The 26,595-nt window shown below is 41.2% G+C and overlaps 2 protein-coding genes across 3 annotated transcripts in view; one reads left to right on the forward strand and one right to left on the reverse strand.

Moving 5' to 3' along the window:
• The window catches only part of sav (scaffold protein salvador), a 1,023,444-nt gene that overhangs the window by 658,472 nt on the left and 338,377 nt on the right, over nt 1-26,595 (reverse strand). The window lies entirely within an intron of this gene.
• LOC139761641 (uncharacterized) overlaps nt 25,766-26,595 on the forward strand; it is a 54,793-nt gene continuing 53,963 nt past the window's right edge. For both annotated transcript variants that reach the window (XM_071685928.1, XM_071685929.1), the window contains exon 1: nt 25,766-26,254. The gene's annotated coding sequence lies outside the window, so the exon portion shown is untranslated. The remainder of the gene's footprint in view (nt 26,255-26,595) is intronic.

Genomic DNA, 26,595 nt, shown 5'->3' on the forward strand with positions numbered 1-26,595 from the left:
CATGCAGAGCGTCTATCAACACGAATGTTTTCCTTTTCACTGACTCGTTATCTATTTCCTTCAACATTCTTGTATTTCTCATTTTACTCTTTATTCATAAATGAATTTATCCTTCAATCATTTCATTTCACTTACTTGTCTTATATTTCTATCCTTCACCACTCAGGTAATTCTTTTTTAGTTTATTTCTTCATCTAAAAACATATATATTACTGGTGCTATCATTTCTCCTTTTTTTTTTTTCCAATATCTCTTCACTTTCAACACTATATTTTTCTTTTCATTATCATATACTCTCTGACATCTATTCATCATCTCTAATTAAAATACCGGCATATTCTTCTTGGTCAGTTTTCTTGTCATAATATCTCGTCTTCACAGAAGAGAAAGACATATTGTTAGTACAGTATTAATTTACTCTTTCTGTTCTACTAACAAAGCTGGGTCTTCCGGGTATATAACATAAGGAGAATATATTATCTAATACGCTTTTCTTATTTCTTCTGTTGTGTTTTTCTTTTGTTAATGCCTCCACTTCGCTTTCTTTTTGTAAAGTTAAACATGACTCATACATGTGTAATTTGGAAACTGTAAACTGTATTACAGGTGGCGCGGTGGTGGAGGGTCAAAGCTCTTTAGAGCTTAGCTTGAGGTTGTTGTTTCCAGTACCCTTCACTGTCGTCAACCATTTTATCATCTTTCCTATCATCATCGTCTACTGAACTAATCCTCTGTCACAGTGGCAGTACCAACACCAGACTGCCTGGACGAGATCTTCATCAAGGGAAAACATACAAGAAAAACTGGATGTTTAAACCTCATTGACACGCTCTAGCCTCGCCCACCTACCTACCAGTCTGTTGAAGTGAAACTTTACACTGAATTTTTCAGTTCTAGCATATCAAGAACGTAGCACGAGTCGGATATTCAGTAGAAACCGAGCACAACAGGACATGTAACGAATTACATACGAGACGACTAAGATGGAAACAAATTGCACTGTCATGATTATTAATTCGTCTGTACGTTTGTCTTGTTCTTTATTTAGTTAATTCATCTGTTTTGCTTTATCATAATCATTCCTCTACTCTCTCTCTCTCTCTCTCTCTCTCTCTCTCTCTCTCTCTCTCTCTCTCTCTCTCTCTCTAAATCTATTTACTTTACTAGCACTTTTCCCCTGCCCTCTGTAGACTCCTATCTCTCCCCTCTCTCTCCCAGACACTAAGATGTCTCCCTTTCTGTCCTTCCTGAGGTGTTAAAGTCGCGTAACATTAGCATCTAAATTAAAGCCAAACATGTGTCAAGACGCCGGAACGCACGTGTGGCCGATACAAACCTTCCCGACTATGTAATTGTCGAATGTCGATTGAAGAAGTGGTAGGGAGGAACACGTCGGCCAGATTCAACTATGCATTACAAAGGCTTAGGAGTTACGCTGATAAGACGAAAGTCGTGAATTAAAACAGGTTTAAGTATATCACATGATAAGAAATAAAAGATACAAGAGACAAAATATCAAGAAATGAAAAGATCAAGTGCAAGGAAGAAATATATATATATATATATATATATATATATATATATATATATATATATATATATATATATATATATATATATATATCATACAAACCTCTAACGGCCAGGATCGAACCCGGGGCCCCTGTTGGAGGTTTGTATGTTCTATATATATATATATATATATATATATATATATATATATACGAAAGGGAAGATTGAAGTATTCTTTGATAATAGTTTTAATGAGAGGATGATCCCAGAGTACGACTCGTACAATAAGAAAGAGAGAGACAGACAGACAGAGAGAGGGACAGTGATGGACGAGAATGTGAATATTGTAAATGGTCGTTACGAGACTGGTGAAAAAGAAAGAGGAAGCTGTATACAGCCTTTTGTCCTGGAAAGAATATAAAGTGAACACAGCAGTTCACAGAATATACTGGGGATGGAATGTTCGGGGTCAAAGTCAGAATAGGAAGTAGAGTCAGTGTATGAGGAGAGTGAAAGAGTTGTGTTGTGTTGGGATGTGTTAGCAACGGTGGAAGACTGGCTTGTGTGAGGTGGCAGCCTGTGGGGGACGCTGGCTTTTTAGAGGTTCAACCTGTGGGATGACTGGTTTTGTGAGGTTCAACCTACGGGGAGACTGACTCTGTGAGGTTCAGAACTTAGAAGATTAGCTTATATGAAGCTACGGTTAGGCTGGAGCTTTTGCAATATCTGACAATGTTATATGAGCGACTAATTTTCGGCGTTCAGTAAAATTCAAAAACGCTGCGAAAACTAAGGTTGGTATATGTAGTGAAGTTTGGTGGAAAAGTGGCGTAACTTCAGTGAGTGGTGTCAGGCAGACACGAGTATAAGGCAGGGAAATCACGAAAGATTCAGAAACTTTGAATAAAAATCTATGACGATAAGACGATATTAAGATGACTGAAGACAACAACGAGCTGAAGACGGACGCTAAGGAATCAGATCTTAATAAAAAGCTAAACTAGAAACTGTTTTGAAAGGAAATGGGCTACACTGATGCAAAGTGAATAAGATACACCAAAAACGAAGAAATGTGGAGAGATATGAGAGAACAGCTGACTGTGGACGTGTTGCACGATCAATGGTGTCTTTTCTAAGGTGCTGCAAAAGACAAACAACCAGCTAGTTATGTACGTACACGCAGCAAGATGAATGAAGATATACAGGAAAAATGCAATGTTCTTCATTCTCTTGCCTCCTTTTCACCCTACTCCTCATTCTCTCTCTCTCTCTCTCTCTCTCTCTCTCTCTCTCTCTCTCTCTCTCTCTCTCTCTCTCTCTCTCTCCTCTCTCCGTCTCTCCCTAAGGTGTGAAAGTCGCGTAGCATTAGCATCTAAATTAAAGACAAACACATGTAGAGAAGACCCTCTGAGCGCGTGGCTGATCGGAGAACAGTTTTGTATAGTGATGGTGGGCCGTTTAACACCCCGCTACACTCTCTCACGTTTTACATATAAATAACAATCTTGGGAGCCGCTGGAGCGCTGAGTTCGAAGTTTTTGGAGGAAAAATGATGAGATTCACTTTTTCGGAACGAAATATTTTGGGGAAAATGCAAAGCTTCGGTGTTGTTAATGAGAATTCCATTATGTAAGCGGCCGGAAGTGATTCGCTAAGGTCTTGAGCACGGCAAACATCTCGAGTAATTAAAGGCAAACTGTTAGATTTCGGCTCTGCTAATTGAAATTCACTTTAGGGGAAATGGCAGATATTAATCCATTATGTTAAATGGCCCAGGAGCTTGGCTGCAAGTAATCGTAACAGTGCAAATGGCCGAGAAGATTGTTCGTAAGTATTTGTATCAGTTCAAATGGCCCAGAAGCATGGTTGTAAGTACTCATAGTTGTAAGTACTCATGGCCCAGAAGCATGGTTGTAAGTACTCATAGTTGTAAGTACTCATGGCAGTGTGAATACAGTTCCCAGTTACAAAGGGTTACGGAGGAGTTGATATTGCTGCACACTGGACGTACTCATACAAACTCACGCTACACTAATACAAAAATGACATCTTTATACAAACATAGGCTTTACAGAAGCAGTGGAATATATATATATATATATATATATATATATATATATATATATATATATATATATATATATATATATATATACACACAAATTAGTATGCATCTATTATGTCGCCCGTAATTAAACTTTGATCCGTTGTCCTCATTCATATCACAGACCAATTGAAGTCGCAAATTAATCAATAATCATGTAAAACAATCATTTAATGTCATAACTCATGACCCATTAACTCAGCTAATGAGTGGGAGCTAACTGTGCCACCAGTGATATAAAACCGATGAATCATCATGGTTTATGTTTTATGTTGATATTCAGTATTACGGGAAGGGTGAGTTAGATTTCTCATACCTCTTCAAAATGCAGCCTCACCAATACTTTGTTACTCTAAAACTATCATGGTATACCTGGTGAGGTATACTACGGGTATACCTGGTGGGGTATACTATGGGTATACCTGGTGGGGTATACTATGGGTATACGTCTACAGTATGCTGGGGTGGAGGGCATGGTAAGTGAATCAGTAGTTGTCTGCAGATGATATGACTCGACAGAGAAATTTTAAAAAGTGGTGACAGAGTTTGAGAAAGCGCGTAACCGCAGAAATTTGAGAATATACGTAAACACAAGTATAGTAACTGGGTGCAACATGATTGGAGTGTACTTTTGAACAGGCAAGCCTGGCAACTGGGGCGAATGAAAGCGTCTGGAAGGGTCTAAGGTCGTGGAAGGCAAGCATGAAGCAGTGTGTGGTAGAAGAGCATCATTGTCCACCAGGGCAGTGATGGGTATGTCTGAAAGCAAAGTGGTTTCCACAGTGTTGTACGGATGTAAGTTTTGAGTCCTAAACTCAAAAGAACGGAGGAGGGTGAAGGTGTGAGCAATTATAAGCCTGAGGGAGATGGAGGCGAGGTGCCCATAATGGCCTTAACCAGAGCTTATGAAGCGGTCACGGTAAAACCATGGAATAGTCTGCAGGTCGTGGATGGTAGTCTCTGGCTTCGGTGCATTAACATGTTAGCTACAGAGTAGGTGCATGCAAATGAGGCTGTTGTTCATCTGGTCCAGAGGGAACGATTTTAAGGTGGAAGAAGCAATTGTTTATGAAAAAAAGAAATATATCATAGAGTTAGCAGCAAGAACGGACTCTTAATCAGACTGTGAAACCATTTCTCATGATTAATGTTTGAAGAAAACTGTGTATGAAAGTGTAATGAACGAGCGAGGTTAACGACACCCCCAGAAACCCAACGTTTTCCTCCCAGCTGCATTAGCTGCAGACGTCGTTAATCACCCAACATCATCAATAACAACACTAATGCCACGCACAACACAATCAACAACAACCTTCATGTCATGCACAGCACCAAAAACAACCTTCAGGTAATGCAAAACATCAACAACAACCCTTATGTCATGCACAACAACATCAACCACAACAACCCTTATGTCATGCACTACACCAACAACAAGCACCAGCAAGCAGTAATTCCAGCACCTCCACTGCTGACATTAGCGTTCTCATCAATCTCTTTTAAAACTAGCAGCAAATTTGGCTTTGTAATTAACTATCATTTGGAAAATGAAGTTTTTTCAACACTTTTTACATAAAGAAAAACTTTTTAATCATATAGATGCGTCCATTTTTTCGCTGAAGCATATATTTAAAGTTTTATTCCTGAGTGCCGATCCGCGATTTTTTTCCTGTATGTAATTAGTAGAGATGAAAGACTGCAAATTAATTCCCTTTAACAATGGGTCTCCACTATAGACAATCATGTGAGGTATGGGAGGCCGTGCCACCCTTAATGGATCATGATTTCCAAGCGAGAGAGGAAGAGCTGTTGCGGTCCTCTTAAGGGAGTCGTAAATCCATCCCTGATCCCACTGCTGTGGCTGAAGGGAAGGTATTCTAAATTCGCCCCCGATGACTCCTGAGGGTGACACCACTTGCTTATTCCGCTGGAGGATTTGAAGTACATATGAGTGCGTGGGAGTACATATAGAAGAACCATACAACAAAGGACCTGACGGTCTCTGACGAGGTTATCTGCTGGAGACAGTACATGGGAAAGCCAGACAAATGAAGACCTGTTGTTCCATCACTAAGTTATCCGCTGGGGGACAGTAATAATATCTAAATTTGTAATCTGTACAGACGGAGATAGAAAAAGTAAAGCAGAAGACTCCATCCCGACCATCGCTTCCCTCAACACACTGCTGGCAGGAAAATAACTATGAAGGGAGGAACAAAGGGTCACATGAAGCAAGTAGAACCCGTTCTAGTTAAGGGAAGGTTTTGAAGGAGCCAGTGATACGCGAAGTGGAAGAAAGGGCGTCCCTTCCAGTGGCCCTGGTAAATGAACTGGAAGGGAGCAACAGCAGAATCTGTGTCGGAAAATACACAGGAAGGACGTCCCTTGGTGCCCCAGATGACAGGAGCAGGGGAACGACAGTTGTGCATCTCCGGCAAGACTTTACCTTAGCCGAGCGACAGTGCCAACAGTGGGTTCCTGTGAGGGTGTTCGGTACTGCGGATCTGCTGTACGACGTGCGGTGTATGGCATCACTAAGAGAGGATAGGAGGGAAGGAGAGAGGAAGGGAGACAGGGACAGACAGACAGACAGACAGACAGAACGTCTCATTTGTATTACTGAGAGAGATATAAAGAGAAAGATGCCACAAAAAAGAGGTGAGAGCCGATAGCCTTGATGCAGCAGGGTCTGAATACAAGGATGTCAAAATTATCTAATCGACGATCCCCTTTTTTGGTACAGGAATTGATAGTTATCACATCAGTATCAACAGTGTGATGCCAGATATGCCCATATCTCGAATCTGGCAACTCTAGGCCCATAACAAGGTGGCTCCGGGAAGCTATGGAAGGGATCTGTGCACCCGACGCGAGCCCTGACTGGCAAAATTCTGGGCAATATGTCTCCTTTTGGTGCATCTCCTCGAAGTCATTTTCTCAACCATCAATAACGTGTATCCACCAGTGTTGTGCACGACAGAAACCTTACATCAATTCCATTATTTCCTTTACTATTAGGGTTTACAGCTAAAATATATCCTACTCACAGAAATGTTTCAAGATGGATAAAGATGAAGAAATAAAAGAAGTGAAGGTTATTCACGTTATCAGTTTCGCCCTGTACAGCTGACGTCAATCGGGCGACTCCAGTCGTTCCGTCAGCCATACAGAAGGAGCCTCTCGCCAGCTGACATCAAGCAAAATTACCTCAGAAGGGTTCGAAGGCCCTGCACAAGACCTCTCCAAGACCCTCTTTCCTTCGTCCACCTAGTCGCCTCTGGGGGAATTGTCGGCCCTGCACAGCGCCCTCCACAATTGGGATTTATGTGTGGCTCAGAAAGATCGAGTCACCAAAAGGTTAGAGGACCAGGAGATATACCGGCCACTTTAAAGACGGAATTTTCTCTAGAAATTGCAACATCAGAGGCCATTCTTCTGAACAACACGCTGGTGAAAGGCGGAGATCCAAGGAATTGGAAGACAAGAAGAAAATTGCCGTCCTTCTACAAACAACGTCGAAAATATTAAAGTATTTACTCAAGCCCCGCAAGACACAACCAATATACGAACAAAAATATATGAATAATTCGAGAGGCAATCGGTTCTTGGAGACGTCCGATGGAAATTTCATTTATTACAAGACAATCAATTCAGCAGCTTCTGGTTAACCAGTATCACACGATCTGGAGGCAAGCTGGGAACGATCAGTCCGCCTGTGGCAGACGATTTGTTAAAAGTAGTTTGCAGAATAAGTAGAAAACCCACAATAGGAAGTTCAGAATACGTGATAAAACAACATATCCTGTCAAACTGTTTTCTTAAATCTTTTGAAAATCGCCATAAACAAACTGTACCGTTGATTACGAAATATGATAAGGTACAATATCAGTTTTTCCTCGGTCGAGTTTGATTATTGACTGTCTCTATTGCACTGTCTTCCATCGCTTCCAAAAATAGAGTATATCATTTATATAAAAAAAAAAAGAATAGAAAATGGATCTGCAGCCATCCTTGGCTGAAGCAGGTTATACCAGCTGCTCGTCCACTTCAACCCTGTGGCAATCAGCTCTCTCCCAACAGCCTCAGAGAGGACAAATCACACGGGGTTCACACTGTCTCAAACTGACCGGGGGTCAGGGTCGTGGTTGGGGCTCGAATCCTAAGATACGAACCCAAATGTGACGCCCACCCCACCCCCGAGCCTTGAGAACGCCTGTTGTACCATAATGTTACTGAGAAAGTCTGGGAATTTGGTGAAGCTTTCTGTAATAGAGGGAGGAATAGAAGCCAGCGGAGGAGAAGACAGAGGGGTCAGTCAGGTCAGGCAGGCAAGGGCGAGGTCACTGTAGTTCTGGTAGACAGAACCTGTTCTATACTGGATCACTCGTCATCACCTGCCCCAAAATTAGCAGAAAAAAAATCAAAGCGATAGCCATAATGATAATAGCAATATCGAATTAATAATAATAATAATAATAATAATAATAATAATAATAATAATAATAATAATAATAACAACAACAACAATAATAACAACAATAATAATAATAATAATAATAATAATAATAATAAGAAGAAGAAGAAGAAGAAGAGAAGAAGAATGATAATAAATTATGACTACAACTTTGTTATCACTACTGTATCACTTATACAGACGAAAAATAATGATAAGGAGGGCGAACACAGGGAGATGCCAGTAAGATACTCCAGGACCTGCTCATATGAGTGGACATAATACACTGACCAGGTAATCAGAGATTAGGTAGGTGTGTGAGGGGTTGGTACGTAGGTCAGGGTAGATGAGGGTGTATAAGTGGGTTGATGAAGGTTGTGTGATGGGCGGTAGGTAAAGGGTGGGTCACGTAACTACCTCACGATAACAGTAACGGTAGGTAAAGGGTGGGTCACGTAACTACCTCATGATAACAGTAACGGTAGGTAAAGGGTGGGTCACGTAACTACCTCATGATAACAGTAACGGTAGGTAAAGGGTGGGTCACGTAACTACCTCATGATAACAGTAACGGTAGGTAAAGGGTGGGTCACGTAACTACCTCATGATAACAGTAACGGTAGGTAAAAGGTGGGTCACGTAACTACCTCATGATAACAGTAACGGTAGGTAAAGGGTGGGTCACGTAACTACCTCATGATAACAGTAACGGTAGGTAAAGGGTGGGTCACGTAACTACCTCATGATAACAGTAACAAGGTAGTCCACCGCCTTGCCTAAGTTTCCCAGAATGTCTCGTCTCCCTAGCGACACCGGAGGTTTTAGCTCACCTGATGATTTGCATAATCTCACCTGTATGCATAAACTGCCTTGTAATAAGTTGTCTCGACCTAAATAAGTTAGCATGTAATCATACCTGTATTACAAGGAACTCTTACATGTAATCATACCTGTATTACAGGGAACTCTTACACGTAATCATACCTGTATTACAGGGAACTCTTACACGTAATCAAACCTGTATTACAGGGAACTCTTACATGTAATCATACCTGTATTACAGGGAACTCTTACATTTCTTGATGGCGCATTTCAGAGTAAGGCCATGGCATCTCAGCGCAGTACAAGAAGGAGTAATCATAAGGGTAACGCCTCGTAGTTTTGTGTTAGGAGTAAACACAAAATTTTACGGGACTCTTGTTTCCCTCTTAGCTAGCACCATGATAAATACCAATCAAGAAATTCTAATTTCAGTATATATCTTTTTTCCGGTCTTCATTATATATAAATATGATACTGCTTCATCTTTCATCATCTAGTGCATAATGTGGAGAGGGAAATCAGGGAATTTTTCGAGTCGTGGAGTATATGACGGAACTAAACCAGGATGAAATCAATTTTGTTACCGATGATAAGCATCTCTTTGGTCCAAACTTTGGTGCAATGAAGTCTTGAAGGCTCCTTAACATACTGTCATCCATCCCTCGATGTATCATCAGAAATAAAAACCATTAAGCAATATAGTCTCACAGAACTTACTCTCTCTTTTTTTAAGTCGGATCTCAGGCTTGAAATCGCTACAAATCCGCTCTTTGTTGCACAACTATAATCTCTCCACACTGGCTTAAGTGGGCAGGCTTTCTAGCTCACACTCCATTATACAATTTTTAAACATTTACTCCCTGACTACGACGTTCGCCACATGTGTGTACAACGTTGCTTTATGAATAAAACTCATGTGAGTGTGCTTCTAGCTGATGAATGGTCCATGTATGAAAGATTTCTTAAACACCTCTGCAGCCCAGAGACTAGATTATTCACACAAGCCTGAATTATATCTACATGCAGCCAGCTGGCCTTCAGGAATCACTAAGCACTTGTAGTAAGACGTTCTACAGGAGACAAGCCATCAATGCCACTCTTCAACATCGCTACGAAGACCATTCCTGTAGAGCTGTATGTAATGCGCATGCCCGGTGTCTTCCATTATAAGAGACGAGGTGATTCATAACAAGGCAAGATGAATGCCACAAGACTTATTCTTCCCGACAGAAACGATTCACATTGATAAAATCTAAGACAATAGATAAAAAAAGAGTCAGATGCAAAACACAGCACGCCCTTACACCACTTCTTGTACTTCATAAACTATTGTTTTTTTCATAACTAAAAGCGGCAAGTTAACAACTGACACGCATTTCCGGATTCTCTTTGTGATTCCAACATTCATATTACAACCCGCTCAACTAAGGCTGACACATAGCCAACTTTCTGCCATTAAGACACAATATGACGGTCCTTGAGACTGTTCATCAAACAATATCTTTGGTCTCGAATAAACCATTCTTAAGCTTTGTACAACAAATCGGCATATCAAGACATCCCACCTGTCCTTTATATTTTCACTTACTACGTTGAATATATGGCTCAGCTGACTTGACGTAAACACAGTATGAGCCGTTTGAACCAATGTCGTATTGCTGGATAGTGAAGATAAACATAAAAAATGAGGCAAGATAGTTATCAAGGGAAGGAGAAAATCCGTCAACCCACATTATCAGTTCACACACGTAAAACGAAGCTTCAGTCCACTCAGGCGAAGAGTAAACTGGTTAATTACTCAGAAAGTCGGGCAATCAATTTACATTTCTCATAATTAAAGGATCTTAGCGGGAAACAATTAAGTAGATGTATTTGTCAAGGGAAAAATATATAATCAGTGTTTCTTTTTCTAATCTTTCAGAGAACCGTGTCTCATTATTTGAATTAGTTACCCCACGGCATAAAACGATATTGCCATTACTTCTTTTCATTTTTCACAACAGCAACAGAGTTTAATCTTTATATGGAATTTAAGACTTTACATGAACTTCTGTATATTCAGTATGGAACTATAACATTCACAAAGTTGGATTTATTCGTACTCTCTCTCTCTCTCTCTCTCTCTCTCTCTCTCTCTCTCTCTGAATTCAACTACCTCCTACGTAGGTACCTAATTACCGGTACTACCCGCCTGGGTATCGCGAGCGTTAATGACGGCACTTCTGTAGGTGTCAATTGTCATTCCTTTGGCACAACCAGCGATCTTTTCTTCGTGCGTCATCCACACGTTGGGATGCTGGCTTTAAGTCAATCAAAAATACGATCTCTCCATCTTATATAAAACATGTGAGATCACATAACTCATACGACTCGTTCTTCATAACTCTATAATTTCCAGCGGGGAAGAATCTCATCGCAAGTAAGTGATTCATATGAAACAAAATCTTCCAGACTCACGGAACCTACAGATCTGATCTTGTTAAATACGAGCCACGAGTCGAGGCAACGGAAGTGAAGCATTTCTGTAAAACCTATTTGGAAATACAACCTACGTACATATTATACTTTGTTGCTGCCACCCGCATTAGCTAGGTAGCGCAAGGAAACAGACGAAAGAATGGCCCAACCCACCCAGATGCACATTTATGTACATACACGGCCACACAAGCACATATACATACCTATACATTTCAACGTACACATACATATACATACACAGACAATTACATGTATACATGTATACAAATGTACATATTCATACTTGTTGCCATCAGCCATTCCCGTCATCACCCCGCCACACATGAAATGGCACCCCCTCCCCCCGCATGCGCGTGAGGTAGCGCTAGGAAAAGACATCAAAGGCCACATTCGTTCACACTCAGTCTCTAGCTGTCATGCGTGATGCATCGAAAACATAAGCTCCCTTTCCACATCTAGGCCCCACAAACTTTCCATGGCTTACCCCAGACACCTCACATGCCCTGGCTCAATCTATTGACAGCACGTCGGCCCCGGTATACCACATCGTTCCAATTCAATCTATTCCTTGCACACCTTTCATCCTCCTGCATGTTCAGGTCCCGATCACTCAAAATTCTTTTCGCTCCATCCTTCCACCTCCAATTTGGTCTATATATATATATATATATATATATATATATATATATATATATATATATATATATATATATCTTCTCTTTCTTTCATACTATTCGCCATTTCCCGCGTTAGAGAGGTAGCGTTAAGAACAGAGGACTGGGCCTTTGAGGGAATATCCTCATCTGGCCCCCTTCTCTGTTCCTTCTTTGAGAAAAACAAAAAAAACAAGAGGGGAGGATTTCCAGCCCCCCGCTCCCTTCCCTTTTAGTCGCCTTCTACGACACGCAGGGAATACGTGGGAAGTATTCTTTCTCCCCTATCCCCAGGGATATATATATATATATATATATATATATATCGGGTACATTCATACTGCAAACTTATGTTTACATTGTTCTGAGGATTTGGTGTTTGATTTTTATTTCATGAGTCAGACGGACACGTCGAGAGCAAGGTGCCGGAAGGGACCCTGACACATGATCGTTCGCTCTTTATAAAAGTTCTACATGAGACACTTTTATGACGCTACAGGATACACTCTGCTCCCCGAGGCATCAGCTTAGTCAAGCTCTGAGCACGTATGAACAGGAGTCAGAGAGCACAGTATCCGTGATGACATCAGTTCAACCCTGAACACTCTGAGCAGCAGTCGAGCCACTAAGCATCCGTGCTGTTAGCGTGAAATCTTGTAAAAAAGCGTGAAAACAGCAGGGATTTGTTATGCTGCATTCTTGATAACAGCAATCACGGTGTGTAATGTTTGTCGGAACAGCAGTCAGTGTGTGCAGCATTGATGTTAGCAGACACGTAGTGCAACATTCATATCATGAGTAGTCATTACTCTCTCATCTTTGTTCTAAATTACTGCAGCTTACAGCGTGTTGAGAACCCTGACGATACTACCATATTTCTGGACTGGTACCATAGGTGTGTCGTCCTATGGTAGGGGTAGGGCGGTGTACCGTCCTGCTCTGGAGGGGTACGTTAGTGTACCATCATTGCTAGGGAGGGAGTACGGTGGTCTACCGTCCTGCTGGAAGGTTCCGGCAGTGTAATGCTCGAGGAAAATATTTGAAGTGTTGGTATATACATAAGCGAGTCATACTTAAAGCCACTGCTCCCCCAACCACCAAGCCTCACCATGTTTCACCTTTTCAAATATTCTTCCACGGTCTGGGAATAACTTGTAATATCCAGCTGCACATATAACAAGGTTGGTAAACTTAAATGACGATCCACACACGAGAAGACAATCCAGGGAAAGTCATAGAGCAACAGATGGGTTGTAAGCATCTGTTATGCATGATTTTTACATCTGTCTAATTTACTCTCATTCTTTCCAGTGACAGTGATGGAAGATGCAGTGTTAAAATACATAAAGCAATAGACATCTGCGCTTGGATAAAGGAAAATGTTGTACAAACCTTGTGACGAGACAGGAACATATCTACAGATTTTAATTCTCCCTACATCCTTAGTGTATGGAAAAAGGAGAATTTAGAGGTTTAAAAACCTATTGTAAAGGACGAAAAAAAAAAATAAAAAACATACAGAGAAACCAGAGTGACTCATATTTCGTCATGATTTGAACCTAACCTGTGTTTCGAGTAAACAGTTGTTCTGTAGATAAAAATACGTAAATAAATGCCATGTTTTCATCTGTTTTCATCCAAACAAATTGTTTACTCCATATACGTGTTTTTTCTTTTAGGGTACTGAAAGAATGGCAGCTTTAAGAATTCACGCGAAGCTAAAACAAATATGATATTAATTGGAAGCACTGCACACAACTCTATATATCTCCATATCTGACAAAAATGATCGAATGGTTAAGTCTTCATACGTATAAACGACAAAACATCGATGTAACTGGGATACAAACAGGTCAATGGCTCTACTCTTCACAACGGCAGATAAGATGTTGAATGATGGAATCAGTCCAATCCCAGTCCAGTTTTCTGACCTGAGTTTGATATAACTTTCAGCAAATACTCATAATTGTGGTTGATTTCCCAAAAATAACAATTGCCAAAATTCGGTAAAACATCCTTGACAGATACTGTGCCACCACAACATATAAACAACAGAAGGTTTCAAACCTGAGGATTTAACACGTGTCAGGAGAAAGCCCAGATGAAAAGAACATAATTCTCGCCGCTTCCATACTGAGCTGACAGCCTGTTGCGAAACACTTCCACTGTACAAAGAGACAGTGTTAATGACGGGTTCTGAACCCTTTTCTGCATGCTTAAGTGCTGCGTAAATTTGTTTGCAATGAGAACTTTTAGAAAAACTGAGTTTAGAAAAACAAAATTCTATCCCGTTCAAAAATTGCACCTATAAAACTCTCAAAACTCTCGTCGTGTCTAAAAATCGAGTTATATTCATTTACATTAATATAAACATATTTTCTTGGAGATAATCCAGATTTCTGTTTGTCCACAATCATGGTACCAGCTGTACATGCTCACTCACGTCATCGACAGATGTTTGATTATGATAAAAATCTGCAACAGGCTATGGAGTCTTGCACCTGGAGAAAGTTTTCCATATAATACACCTTTCCTCCACTTTCATCTCTTCATCCAGACGGATACAAACTAGCTCTGCCTCAAAAGATCTATGCTGCATAATTTCAATATTCATCATCCACCAGCAGGTGTGGAATACATATATATCCATCTCTTAAGTTCTTCATTCCAGTATTTGCCGAATGGTCTGGTTGGGTGTGTTTTCGCCATACATTCCACAGTTCCAGTACCAGTGTTTCCAGACTTACAGGAGCCTTTTCCCCTGGAATGACTCTGCGGTGGAATCTACATCAGGAACCTCCGTCAAAGTGGCCATCACATGACAAAAAACTATTGATGAACCAGTGAGGGGAAACACTGGCCTCAGTCCTCATGCTGTAGTACAGTTAGCCAAAAGATATAACTGAACAGCCAGCGATATTGACGGCGAGTCTTGCCAGTTAACAGTAAACGACGAGTAATATGTAGACTCATTAACTTTAGATGGATTTCAGATTACCCACAAGGGTATAGGTGACTGCGCTCTGATTGTGGGCGATGCTGCTTCAGGATGATTAGTCACGGCACAACGGTAAGGCCAATGATAGAACGAACTACACACAACCATTCCTTCGTATGAAGGGGAAGGTGGGAACATGGCTCTATAATGGAACCATGAATGATTCCAATCATCCAGGGGGCTCTATAAAGAAACCATGAATGATTCCAATCATCCAGGGGGCTCTATAAAGGAACCATGAATGATTCCAATCATCCAGGGGGCTCTATAAAGAAACCATGAATGATTCCAATCATCCAGGGGGCTCTATAAAGGAACCATGAATGATTCCAATCATCCCGGGGGTAGGGGTTTTCTCATAATTCATTTATCAGTTTTCTGTTGAAAATCTTATTGATCTTATCTTGCTTTAAATAACCTCATCCCTGTAGCTTATATCTATCATACTTACACTTAACTTTACCCGCCTCTTTCAGCCATCAGCACACAAGGTAGCATGACAGAAGTGTTTGATCAACACAGATGTAGCAAAGGAATAAAACATCCATGTACTGTACATGTGATTATGCAGGCATTTTACCTACTGCTGAAACAGACAGACACACACACACACACACACACACACGCACACACACACACACAAACACACACACATACACACACACACACACACACACACACACACACACACACACACACACACACACACACACATACACACACACACACACCGCACTTGAAAAGGCAAAAATAAAGAACAAAAAAGGTTTACAGTGGAGCAACAAAGATGATACCAGCATCAAGAGTCTTCTTACAATTAGAGGCCACAGATTTCCCCATCATTCCTTGATCATGACCTTCAAGTCTCTGAATTAGTTTGATGTCTACAGAGAACAGCTCGTCGAGATACAAAGACAGAACATCCAGAGGCCACAAAATCCAGAGTCCATAACATGACATCAAGCAAGAAACTTTTAAGATAGAATATATAATGAAGTGTTTTTACAGTGGAGTAGTAGATAAATGGATTAAACTACGAAATGAAACTTTGAATGCTGACTGGAGAGAGAGAGAGAGAGAGAGAGAGAGAGAGAGAGAGAGAGAGAGAGAGAGAGAGAGAGAGAGAGAGAGAATATACCCCAAACCAAAATTAGTGCATTACTTTGTCATATAAATGAGATAGAGGCTTATTTGATGGCTGGTAATTATGATTCTCTAATCAGTATCTGCAGTGTAGTTTGTGCAGCATAATCTCACAGTTTCTTGACAGGGTTCACATGTGTTGATCTATTGCTGTAGTTATTGGAACGACCTGCCATTAACAGCTTCTCTGAATAACAACTGCATTAGGGTCGCGGGGTCGAGGTTCGTGTCTGCTGCCTCAGGTCTCGAGTTTCTTTGTTGCTGACCTGGTGGTTAGTCACTATCTCACTTACTCGTCACTCTGGATGGTGCTATACTTTTAGTCTTTTGATCTTTAGGCCTGTACTACTTACCTCCCGCTCTGACTCCTTCCTGGTACTGACTCTTACCTGGTACTGTTAACTCACCTGATGCCGTGATTCTTACTTGGTACTGCGACTCTCACCTGGTACTGACACTTACCTGGTACTAAGACACTTATCTAGTAGTTCACAATAGTGATGTATGTGCAGTGACCCTATCACCTTACCCTACATTGTAAACTGTTAAAATGACCTAAGATCAAAAGACTTTTTACCATCAACGTGTGAGTCCTCTCCTGTTCTACACTCACAGATCATCAGTCTCATACAGTCTCTCTCTCTCTCTCTCTCTCTCTCTCTCTCTCTCTCTCTCTCTCTCTCTCTCTCTCTCTCTCTCTCTCTCTCAGCTACTAACCAAAGCATACCACCAACACTTAACCTTTTTCTTTGCGTCTCTTTCTGTCTTTAATGTCTATTTCCCACACCTCCCCTCAGTCCTCCACTATCAGCCGCTCACCTCACCCTACCCCCAACATCCTAAGTGACTGCGGACATCATAACAAAGTGAACATTAAAGGATTAGGTTAACAACAGATAAAAAGACTCTCAAATATAAAAAATTCCAATATAATTAGGCCAGCAAACTCGTTACATGTCTCCCCCAACGTCCCATGTTATCATCTGGATCATGAGGAACGTACATAGAACACAGATAACTAAGTTAAGTAAAAGGTTATTTCAATGAGAGCTCAGTCAGCAACTCGTTACCGGGCAAAATAATAGAGACATTAAGCTAATGAGACCGAGGTAGAATGGGGCCAAAACTAGTGTTGTCTTGGCCACTCGTGGGACCGCATGACACTTGACAACCTAATAACAACATTGCATGTTTGTTTTATCATGCATAGATCTCGCTCATGAAATTACCATCATTAATTCTTAACGATCGTGTTGGTCTATATTACCGGCTGAGGGAAGCAATCGCTGCCTAGATTACAAGCTTGGGTTCTATGTGAAATTACTCCGGCCCCTTTTCTTTTTTTTCATTCTTTTCCATGCTCTAACTTCGACTCTACATGTTTTCGGAAGAATTTCTACAGTTTTAAGAATAATCCATAATGAGAATAGACTTGCGTGATGCATCAAGGGGTTCATTAGAAAGGCGCAGACAAAGGCTTAGTGTAGTGACTGGCCGTGTAGATGGCGTGCGTGTTTGTTTACATGCGTGGCCTCAGTGATGGACGCGCTGCAAGGCCATATTACTCACACGTACGCGTCACACACACTGTAAAAAGAACACCCTTGACTACCTTCTTTACCCTCAGGATTACCTAAAATAATATCCAGCTGCGACATACGATTTATCAAAGCCTGTCAGGCGTCGTCACATTACCTTCATCACAGCGAACAAGAAGTATAGTTAAGTAGAGGACAAAAAGGAAATATTGCCGTATTCCTTGACGTTTTCCAAACACTCGCTGTCGTCTGCTTCACTTATATAACGACGCTAGAATATATGTGATAGGAATAGCGATGTCATGACAGTTACTTCACCCCTTCAGCACGACCCTATTACCTTTCAGAATGACCTTAAAACCCCTTAGGCACGACTATACGACCGTTGAGTATGATGGCCTGGACTGTAACCTCTCTATGAAGGGAAAAGTGTAAGACCAGGCCAAAATACCGAAGGTTCATACCGTCGTGCTCAAGGGTGTACCGCTATACCCATGGGTCGAACCGTCTTGCTCAAGGAGATAAACATTGCCCTGAACCTCTGATATGTTACATGGAGCTTGAGGTAAATTTAGCCACATTCTGTGACAAATTTTACCTAATCCATGATGGAACTTGATCTTGTGACACGTCTGGTTATTCATAAATGTGAGGAACGACAGTAATACAAGGAAAGATGGGCAGTCACCTAACCAGGGCAGCCTCGACCCATTTAACGGGGACACGTCGCATTACCCATTCCTCTTTTCCACCGGCACCCATTATTTCCTCTTATCACAATAGCAACAAGAAAGGAGAATGGCTATAACTGAGCTGGAACTATTCATTTCTGTGTAACCACATATTTTGGAGACTTTAATTCCAAACAGACTGACACATCATTACTCATGATTACGACAAGGAAATTGTATGATTCCGTGTGATTAACCCTAACACAACAATTCTCAGGAATTAATACAGCCCAGTAATCTCCTGTCTGTTTCTTTACATTTGCCAACCAGTTGCGCACCGGCTCCACACGCCGGAACCACAGCTCCGGTCTGGGTACTGACCCGGTACATAATCTGATAAACGCGTCTTGGGAAAGAACACAGCCCTGCTACTCTCTAATCTACTGCGTCCAGGGAGTTCAACAGACGACAAAAGCCCCTCAAGGTTTCAAGTCTTGTGATCAAGTGTGGTGTTGTTATATTGTTAACGTCCCCGACGAGGGTTTCACTCGTTACTAATAACGCGGGGAACTAGAAGGCGGCTTCTTTAATTAACGACGTTGGCACCAATATGTCTTAACTCCTCAGGGGCTGAGTCATGCTGCAGAAGGCGAACAGGAAGAAAATTTAGCACATTCTTTCCCCTCCACTGACGGGTTATTCAACTATCATTTACCATCAGTACACAAGAGCATAAAACACAGTAACAACACACCTGTGCAATACACCTGGACTCCGGATCACGAGACAGAAATACATCATCCCTGGATCCAGACCATTATATGGCTATGAGGTAACTCTGCAGAAACACTAGCGTATCCCACTTTACACACTAAACACCATAACACAACTTCATTCTCGTCCTAACCTTTTGCACTACACTACAATACGTAAACTAAAAAAAAAAAAACTTCATCAAACACTTTACCATCGAAATACAATTTTCAAACAGAACACCTAAGAGCGACACTATTAGATTCTACTGCAAAGCTACGACATACCAGCTCATTACGATATCATAGCATCCCAACACAATACTTCAACCCCCCAAAAGAGATCATTGAATACAGCATCACAGATTCTTAAAAATAAAAAAAAAAACAAGACAGCCAAAAACTACATCACCCTGACGCCACTCTATCATACAGTACCCCACGAAAACACCACTATAATACTCTAACGTGACGTTGGAACACAGACACTCTACAACAACCCAGCACAACACAACCAGTCTTCGTTTCGTGGTTGACGGCGTCTCAGCCTCGAGTTAACAATAAAGGCGAAACAAGCTGTTCAATTCATCACGGAGTAATTCTTCCTAATTACATAATTCATCTGTAGTTTCTGTAGCAGACACGTGAACTGTATTTCTAACTTATGATTTCTTTTTGAAGTAGCGCACGTGTTGTGTATAAGGTAAATTACCAGGAAGGAAGAGGTTACTGCCCGAGTCATTTGTCAATTACCTTGGCCTGTCCAGAGGAATGGGTTCTGGCGGCATGAGACAATAAGAAAGGACTTTTTTTTTTCTAGTATACTGAACCCCTAAGCACCATGATATAGCCCTTGCGCACGTCAGGACAACCCATAAGCACAATACGATCCATGGGTATGATGTCCTGGTTTCTGACCTGACCCCTCATAGATCAGGTCAAAAGCCAGTCTATCATATGTAAGGATCGCACGTCCGTGCTCCAGGGTGGCACTGTCGTGCTTAGAGGTCGTACCGTCTTGCTCAAGGTTGTCCCTGTCGTATTCTAAAGGTCGCACCGTCGTGTTTGAGAGCTTCAGCATGTAAGTGAAATTCCCTTTGTCCTCACACGACCAAATTAATCATCATTTGTCTGTTGGTCCTTAACAACTTTCCTTTAGGCTGACCATCCCTCCCGCTGTCTCATTTAGTTCCTCTCTCTCTCTCTCTCTCTCTCTCTCTCTCTCTCTCTCTCTCTCTCTCTCTCTCTCTGATTATCTTTAGGCAGATCACATATCGTACACTTAAAGTCGAAGTACTACAACATACCTCACTACATCAAAGACTTTCCGTGGAGGGAGTCCTCCTCAGCTTATGTCAGCAGCTGGTAAGTGGATTGCTAGTCCTATTAATGTAACTGAAATGTTTATTTTTTAGGGGAAGGGTTTAATCCATGACAAAGATACCAGTAATTAACCAGATAGACAGAATTATATTTTCAAGATATTTAAAAATATATCAAACACAGACAGGACTGGTATGTTCGTGTTAAAGAATACTAATCCCTGCAGAATGTCGATAAACAGTGTCTATAAACAAGGTATGACATCCAAATGTGCAAAGCTAATGCAAATGACATTAGACTGTACTAAAGTAGAAAGGATGACCATTCAGTTCACAGTCAGGAAAAATGAAATTAGAGCGGAAAAAACACACAAAGAAACGTGGATAATGCCAGTCAGATGAAATGATACTAATGATATGGTCAGACAAACAGAATGACGTGAGACAATAACAAGGTAAGCAGAATGACAACAAACCGTGTCATTCCAAATAAAATATAATAGATAGTGTCATTCCAAAAAAAGAATAACAATAGCCGCTGTGAATCCAAACAAAAAACCAATACAGTGTTAATCCAAAGAGAATGACGAGAGTGTCAGTCCAAATGGAATGACAACAGACAACGTCAATCCAAACAGAATAATAACAGACAGCAAAAAAGTCAGACCGAATGACGTCAGAATATATCAGAATGAATAACACCAAAATTTGCTAAAACAAAGCGAATGACACCAGAAAGTGCCAAGATAGAGAGAATACCATAGGACTGTTCGTCAAGAGCAGGAAAAGGGTTAATGCTTGCACGCGCTTGCCAAGCTTTCCATCTTAGTGGTCCGGATAAATCTATTTGACAGGCGAACTTCCTGACCAACATCACTGGAGAAACAATGGGATACGACAAGATGAACACATGTACTCATATCAACTACCTTCCTTCACCACATATATATCTACATATATATTCATATTTTTCATTTATTATACCTTGTCGCTGTCTCCCGCGTCAGCGAGGTAGCGCAAGGAAACAAATGAAAGAATAGCCCAACCCATCCACATACACATGTATATACATACTCGTCCACACAGGCACATATACATACCTATACATTTCAACGTATACATATATACAAATAGACATATACATATATACACATGTACATAATTCATACTTGCTGCCTTTATTCATTCCCGTCGCCACCCCGCTACACACTCAGTCTCTAACTGTCATGTGTAATGCACCGAAACCACAGCTCCCTTTTCAAGCAAGATAAGTTCACTGGACAGCAAACGTATATATACGTGTATTCAAACCGACCAAGCTATAAACATAGGTTCACAAACACATACACGTATACACACAGATATATACATTACGATAACACACACACACACACACATAAATACACACACACGCACTTTATCAACAACTCTACCTCCCTACTCTCCAGCAGCAGTCTAGCCCCTGGGAAATCACTCACCATATTTCATTAAGGCTGGGGTAAAGTCATTGTTACCGTTCACTTTCTTATGGAATTATTTAACATGTTTGTTTCTGTTGTGAGGACCACGAAAATACATCACACTAAAGGTTTAGGATACATTAAAGGAATGAAACCGCAGCGGGAAAATGTCTTGTGATAATCATATTCATAAACATTTGATATTTGTATATTTATCCATAATCGTCTAAGGACACTTTTCTTAAGAAGGGTTCTGGAGTTACGCTCTCTAGGAGCCCTTTTCCAGAAGCTCTTCCAGCTCCAAGGTGGCGCTGCTTCCAGTGGTAGGGAAAAGATGGACCCCTTTGGAGTGACAAGTTCTTTGAAGTGACTCTACACTCGAGGTGTAATCTAACACAGGAGGAGTCCGGTAACACCTAAACATCTGATAAAACGATAAACAATTTCTAGTCATATATCTATTTCTTATTTGTTTGTTATAAATCGCATTAGATGTGAACTCGGATGACCTGGGACACACGATAGCTTTATGATGCCATGGCCTTTGACCGGACACTCAAAGGTCAGGACTACGGACAAAACCTTGTAACCAAGGGTTGTACCGTCTGGTGGAAAGGTCGTATTTTTGTGCTCAAGGGTCGTGCCGTTGTGCTCAAGGGTCGTGCAGTCGTACTGAGAGGTTGTCTCGTTGTGTGTAAGGAGTTGATTATAATGACGTGTGACGTGTAGTCTTATGGTCTGAGAGAAAACGGAATGTATTGTCAACTGTGTTGATCCAGGAAGGTGTTGAAGTGCATTGTCAATTACGAGGGAGGAACTGTGAGGCCTTGTGTGTCGTTGTGACATCCTCTGCTCCTCCTCACAGTGAGTGAGGCTGGCGGACACGAGGTTGTGGTGACATCTGATCCCTTCACAACAGGGACCCCTCAGAAGACCTCCTACACCATCCAGAGTAAACAAAGATTACAGACTTAGTTTCCCGTCTCCTGCATCTAAATGGTTAGATATTCTACTAAATTCGAAGCATGAATTAGATCTTTTACGTAACATATTTTGCGTCTAGATAAGATGTGACATTCTGAGATAAGTGGGTCACAGGTTCAAGCTAAGCTGGCCTTAGGTAAAGCTTACAAAAAGCTACTTCCCATCTAAAAATTTATATCTATATAAATATTTCCTCAAAGAAGGCTCGGTCATCCATCTCCTGTGGGCTCGAGGGCAGACAGGGGGTTGACAATTTGTTTTGGCTGAACTGAAACGTTTTTGGAAAAGTTTAATACGAATTTTGGAAGCAGGGTTGGCTGTTGGCAAGTGTGATCCAGCGGGGAGGGAGCGGCAAGAGAGCGCTTGGCCAGCCTGACTCTTCTGTTTGAGTCGCTGTTGACTAACGGTTTTATTTACATTCCAAAATAATATAACGATCATACTCACATACCCGCGTATTGTATGTCCTCACACCCCAACATAGATGCTTGTAAATTTACACCCCCCTCCCCCATATGCACGTGTCCATACAAGTACACACATCCCAACCTGTATGTCTTAAAACAATCCACATATATGTCCATACAAATACCAAATGCTCACGCATCTGCTCACACGAATATGCACACCCGGAATATATATATATATATATATATATATATATATATATATATATATATATATATATATATATATGTGTGTGTGTGTGTGTGTGTGTGTGTGTGTGTGTGTGTGTGTGTGTGTGTGTGTGTGTGTGTACACCAAAGAAGCAGGTCGTAAAGAACATGTGCTCCCTATATCAAAGCTAAACATACAGATCTCTGGTCAAGCAGTGTAATGTCATTCATCAAGTGTTCTGCATACAAAACTTATTCTCTCGCTATGAGCCAGATTGACATTGTTCTTGCCAGATACTGTGAGACACTAAACTGCAACATTTGGCTGACGGAGACGGTCTAGTGTCAATTGATGCACAGATCTAAGCGGCCCAGGCTTTGTAGGAAACGTGGGATCGTGATTTAGGCGGGATTGAGGGTTCTGATCTGCTTGGAACAGGATTTACACTGAATTTGTAACCTGCTCTGGGGTTAACAGTGTTGGCAATCTACTGTAGGATGGTGATGAAACATTACTGGTAAGTAAAATTACAGTACTGCTCCACCTGAGTAGAACTGGATTGCAATATGGATTGAAATAAAAAGGGCTGTGAAATTTGATGCAACGTCCACGTTTTTCCGCATAACCTATCATTCATCCTGAGACAGCGGCTTCTTACTTATCTCTAAAAGACATCCTTGTCATCCTAAAAGTATGATAGCTTTGCAGTGAGAACGAAAGTACGATTGTTTATGTGACAAGAAGTAGTAAAATAGCTAAGCAATTACACCCGAAAGAGGAACACTGCATCGCAAGATAATACTCAAGATCTGGGATCCATTACGTACATTAGGGTTTATATGTATACATCCTAAAGAATTAATACAGTTATACACGAAAGTGATTTTGTGTGTCTCCCGTTTTCACAAAGTTGTGGTTATAAGGTGGCCAAAATTTCCACCTCTTTCCCTCTCCCTATGAATGTATGTCAGTGTAAGTTTGTAAATTATGTATGCTTATGTCTGACTGCGGTTGTGTGGGCGTATATTTAGGATTGCTTTCTATTTGTTTTGTAACTAGATACATTTGTGTGTGTCTATGTGGTACTGTGTGACTTAACTTTTCCTTTTATGTTCTTACATGAGTGACGTTTGCCTTTGAATACTAGTGCTTTTATTCTTATATTCCTTATTCTTTATCTATATAACTACTGCAAATGGCCTATGATAATAACACGAATTGCTCGTCCCAGTACCCCCAAGTCCTGTGAAAACCCCCAGAAACTCGTCTTAATGAGTGTGAAGTGAGAGATAAACCCCTGCTCCTGTATTATCGCCAGTTCGGGAGATGCTGGCCATCCATCTTGGGAATTCTGCTAAGCCAGCTGGGCGGGCCGCGGCCAGCAGACACCGCTGCCCGGAATTTCTTGGTCTCTCGTGATGGTTGGTTCACTCCTTACGATTTTTACTTCTAATAATATTGGGTAATGATTATATATATATATATATATATATATATATATATATATATATATATATATATATATATATATATATATATATATATATATATATATTCTTTTTTCGTGTTTGCACAGTCTCCCAAAAAAGTATCTGCACCCCGTGCCTAAAGCTTGTAATAATTTACAACCGGGAGAGTGTAAATTATTCTGTCATGGTCGAACCGTGCTATCTGGAGGCTCCAAGTTTTGAGTGTAGGTACTTCAGAATCTGGGCAAGGTTTTAAGTTACCGCATGTCGGCTTTCAAAACCATTTTCTACACCACCTACGACCGCTTTTCATAAGTCGTAGATTATCCTTACTTCACACCGCTCATGAGAAACGATGTAGCAGCCACAAACTGAATCTTAACAGCTACAGGGACCACAAAGATCATTCTGAACAAACAGGTCTCCTCCTGAGATGCTCGCACTCACTGGTGTCATTACGATGGCAAAGCGCTTGACTAATGCGCGTAAGGCCAATAAAATTAGGAGTCTGTGGCTGCCGCGTATTGAGCGGGTACGTTCATATGCCTCCAGCTGACGATGAGGGAACGTATCATAACCTGATGTTAAAGCCACTGGTATATAAAAACTCTAGATATAAGTTTCGCAGCTGACACAGTATACACACACACACACACACACACACACACACACACACACACACATACACACACGCGCGCGGGCGCAGGCACGCACACGTGTACAGACACACACACATACACACACACACACACACACACACACACACAGTGACTCGGCAGAGGAGGGTGTGGAACAGCTCAGTTCGCCGCCGCTGCCCTGGCTGAGCGGTCGTACATCCCCTGCTGGTGGTCTTTGGCTGGGCTGGCGCGGTGTGTGTTGCCCCGGGCCATCACCAACAACACTCCCACCTCCCCCCCATGTCCCTCACACGGCAACACCACCTCCTCTACCTTATTGTGTTGCACGCCTGGTTGGCACAGTGACCACACGGGAATACATACTGCAATGTGATAATGATCTGACATTTGTTTATATTGGTGATACACGTCCTGATCGTCACCAGATACTCGCTTAACAAACTAGTTTGGACGAGACTACCGAAGAGATGGTAATATGTAACGATCTCAGAGGATGCTCATGGAATAAGCATCCATAAGTAAGGCGAGAGACAATGAAGAAGGAAGGTATTTCCCTTTAGAACGAGAGGAACTCAGACCCGCATTTCTATAAGTCTACGTTGGACCAGACCAAGAGGACATCCCCAGCTCCCGTACATAGTAAGGCCATGTTAACCACTTCTCTCCGGAGCCTCTGTTAAATCATAACATAGCAAAGTGTGATGAACTCTTCATCACTCTGCAATTTCGAATTTCTAGCGCTGTGTTATCTTGCTCATAAAGAATTTTTTTTTGAATAACTGAAACATTTTTCTAATAAAAACTAATCATTTACCATAACAAAGAGCAATTCACTTAGCAATAGTGTAATTATTATATTGTCACATTTATTGCTATGATTTATAAACTATCTACTATTAAACAAACCATAGCGCCTTTTCCTATATTATACATGTACCCCTTTGTAGCTGTAATATATTTTAATTACACTGGAAGCGCCA

The sequence above is a fragment of the Panulirus ornatus genome, chromosome 41 (assembly GCF_036320965.1).
Source record: "Panulirus ornatus isolate Po-2019 chromosome 41, ASM3632096v1, whole genome shotgun sequence".
Taxonomy (NCBI): Eukaryota; Metazoa; Arthropoda; class Malacostraca; order Decapoda; family Palinuridae; genus Panulirus; species Panulirus ornatus.